We start from the raw sequence: 4,045 nt of genomic DNA on the forward strand, positions 1-4,045 counted from the left end.
TAGCGGAATACAACCACATTTAAACTCCATCTAATTTAACGAAAACAATAAGATAATTAATTAGGCCATTTTTTAAAATAAAGTTCTCTGAAGGTTAACTACAGAATTTACAGTACACTGTGTGTTATAGGTTGTAAAAACTTTATTTGGTTAAAAATATATTTTGAAATTGTTCAATTTTTTTTAATGGAGATATAATCAAAATTATATTCAAATTTTAAGTCTGAGTGTGTAATTTCCCGCCATCTAGAGGTGTCATAATCACAAATTTTCTTACATCAGCCCCAACCATGGTGGGGCTCAGGTGGTATAGATCCTCCATCTGCTAAAGTACCCGGGTGGCGAATTCCAGGGGACCCATCCAGCCTGCCCCTGCCCCTAAATTGTTCCACAAAAAATTGGAGATATAAAGATGATTATATTCAAATTTTATGTGTGGAAGTGCAATTTTCGGCCATAATCACAAATTTTCTTACCTCACCCAACCATGGTGGGGCTGAGGTAGTATAGATCTTCTATCTGTGTAAGTACCCTCCCTGGGCCCTTCTATTTCCAATTCCTGGATCTGCCACTGGAAATTACAACAAAGATGAGGTCATATTACAGTAGCTTGATGCCTATAAAATAACTTATAAAATTCACCAAACTTCGTAAAATATCCGTAGTGGCTTCCAGGGGCTTCGACCCCCCACCGGGGGCCCTTGGCGCCCCCCTCACCGGGGGCCCTTGGCGCCCCCCTGGCCTCCAGCCTAGATGCTCGCTTCGCTTGCATATTGGACCTTATGAAATGCCCCTCCCCCGCCCCCCACCCACATTCAAAAATGTTCCTTACTAGCAAGCCCCCACACACGTCCATACGGCAGTTATACTTAACTTAATTAGTTTTTCGGTCATTTTGTCCTTGATCTTTGACCCTGATCCTTCAAAGTTTAATCACTTCCAGATCTTTGGTAAAGGAACATTGTGGCCAAGTTTGACAAATATCTGATAAAAGCTGTTCCAAAAAAATCGTTTTTTATTAATTTATTAATTGTGACTTTGATCTTTAACCATTACCCTTCAACATTCAAATACCTGTCTCTTATACACATCTAGATGTGTATAAGAGACAGGTATTGAGGCTTGTTTCTCAATATAGTGCCGAGCGAGTTTCCATACGGCAGACAGTTATACTTAACTTAATTAGTTTTTCGGTCATTTTGTCCTTGATCTTTGACCCTGATCCTTCAAAGTTTAATCACTTCCAGATCTTTGGTAAAGGAACATTGTGGCCAAGTTTTACAAATATCTGATAAAAGCTGTTCCAAAAAAATCGTTTTTTATTAATTTATTAATTGTGACTTTGATCTTTAACCATTACCCTTCAACATTCAAATACTTTGTGATTTTTGGTCATGGAACATATGTGACAAGCTCCTGATTAAAACTATAGGCTGCAGACAAATAAAAAGAATAGTTTTTTGTTGATTGTGACTTTGACGTTTGACCCTGATCTTTCAAAATTGAATGACACTCTCAGACTTAAATTTTAGAATATAATTTTCCCTTTTCCACGTTTTTGTATAATTTGGAAAAATTAGGACCTCCCTTTGAATCCCCCCCCCCCACCGATCTGTAGTGGTTATCACTTTGTTAAAAAATTTAATTTTATATATTACTGCACATAGTGATGCCAGTCGGCACTGACTTCCATAAAGCAATTGATAATAAAATATTTAAACTACAAATATTATGAATTTGCGGGAGATGGGTTATTTCCGGGAGATTCTTGACAAAAAATTAAAACACACAAAAAAAAAAGATCATAAAAGTACCTATTGATATCTTTTTTTTTTCAGAGTTTACTAAAAGTCTTAAGAGTATTTGATGTTTTCAGTTTACTATCAATATTGTTCCATACATGCGGGCCATGGACCCAAATTGAGAATTGGCTTTTAGTCAGCCTAACAAACGGAATACGAAGCCTATTACACTGTCTTGTCCGATAGTTATGAACATTACCTTTGTACTGAAATAGATCCTTAAATACATTTGGTAACATTTCATGGGTGTGTTTATACATAAAACATCCTACTTGTACCTTATTAATGTCATAAATGTTCAAAAGATTATGTTGATGAAATAGTGGTTCTGCATTGCACCTATATGGTGATGATGTAATAATACGAATAATTCGTTTTTGGAGGTTATATAGTTTAACAAGGTTTGAGGGATAGTCATTTTATATAATATTACCATACTGGAGGTAAGGCAAAATTAAGGTATTGTAAAGAGCGAGTAAAATATCCGTAGGGAAAAACTGTTTGACCCTGCCAATTACTCCTATCGATTTAGAAATTTTTCTTGCAACGAAGTCAATATGAATTTTCCAGTTAATATGTTCATTTAAAATTATTATTATTATTGTCAATTTCAGGGCATTTCTTCTGAGTTGGACGGAAAATTACATAGTTGGTTTTGGCAATATTTAACAATAGTTTGTTAATGCTGAGCCAATCAGATACCTTTACTAGTTCATGGTTTATATCAGTTAACAACTTATCAAGATTATCTCCTGATAGGAAAACAGTAGTATCATCAGCGAAAGACACCGTTTTAAGTACATTACTAACCAAATGAATGTCGTTAATATAAATTAGAGACAGCAAAGGGCCTAATACTGACCCTTGTGGTACGCCACATGTTATGCATGAAAGATTTGATTCATTTGAGTTAACGATGACGTATTGTTTCCTACAACTTAAGTAACTAGAAGAACCAATGTAAAGCAATGCCTCTGATTCCATAGTAATGTAGCTTTTTAAGCAAAATATCATGATCAATAACATCAAAGGCCTTAGAAAGGTCCATAAACACACTGATTAAGAATTTCTTCTTTTCAAATCCCGCCGTAATGTTGATGTCGAATGGTTTTCACGAAACCCAAATTGGTGATCGTTGAGGATAGTGCATTTATCTAAAAATGAGTATAATTTGGAATACATAATTTTTTCAAGTATTTTAGAAAATATTGGTAAGATAGATATGGGTCGATAATTTGTGAAATCTTCACGTTTACCTTTTTTGAAAATTGGCAATACTTTAGCAACTTTCAGGTTATCAGGTACGATACCTTTTATAAACGACTGATTGATAATATAAGTCAGTGGTTTTAAAATGGATAATGCAGAGCCTTTGACCACTTTTGACGTTATGTTGTCAAAACCCGAACATTTGTTGGGATCTAGATTTCGTATAACATCAAGAACATCTTGTTCTACAACAGGTGTTAAAAAGAATGAGTGGCAGTTGTCTCTTATACACATCTTTTTTTTGGAGTCAAAAATTATAAAATAACAAAAATATACAGTTAAACTTGGATAAAATCGACTTCGTCTAACTTGAATAATTTCTTAAGACAAACATGTTTTCCATTAACAATCTGAAAGTCAAATTTTCAGTGGCATTTTGGATTCGACTTGGGCAAGTTCAACTCTACATAAATACGGTACAACTGATTGGTCTATATCAATCAATCAAACAATGTGACATTTATTTCACCATGAGCAACAGAAAAAAGAAAACATACAATACTATGGCGAGGGACCAGTTTAGAAGCCTAGGCTAGTCTTCACGGTCCCTTTTAATAGATACAAAGACAAAAAATTAAAACACACATAAAAGAAAAAAGATAAAAGTACCTATTAAAATCCTTTTTTTCAGAGTTTACTAAAAGTCTTATGAGTATTTGGTGTTTTTAGTTTAGTACTATCAATATTGTTATATACGTACATTTTGATAATTTGAGATGATTTCCTTTTTTGAGGAGTTTACTAAAAGCCTTAAGAGTATTTGATGTTTTTAGTTTACTATCAATATTGTTCCATACATGCGGGCCATGGACACAAATTGAGAATTGGCTTTTAGTCAGCCTAACAAACGGAATACGAAGCCTATTACACTGTCTTGTCCGATAGTTATGAACACTACCTTTGTACTGAAATAGATCCTTAAATACATTTGGTAACATTTCATGGGTGTGTTTATACATAAAACATCCTACTTG

At 34.2% G+C, this 4,045-nt stretch overlaps 1 protein-coding gene across 1 annotated transcript in view; it reads right to left on the reverse strand.

Annotated features, from left to right (window-relative positions):
- The window catches only part of LOC117124839, a 12,062-nt gene that overhangs the window by 6,360 nt on the left and 1,657 nt on the right, over positions 1-4,045 (reverse strand). The gene's annotated exons all lie outside the window — the stretch shown is intronic.

This window comes from Anneissia japonica, unplaced genomic scaffold (genome assembly GCF_011630105.1).
Source record: "Anneissia japonica isolate Jap-2015-1 unplaced genomic scaffold, ASM1163010v1 scaffold652_len952628_cov199, whole genome shotgun sequence".
NCBI classification, from domain to species: Eukaryota; Metazoa; Echinodermata; class Crinoidea; order Comatulida; family Comatulidae; genus Anneissia; species Anneissia japonica.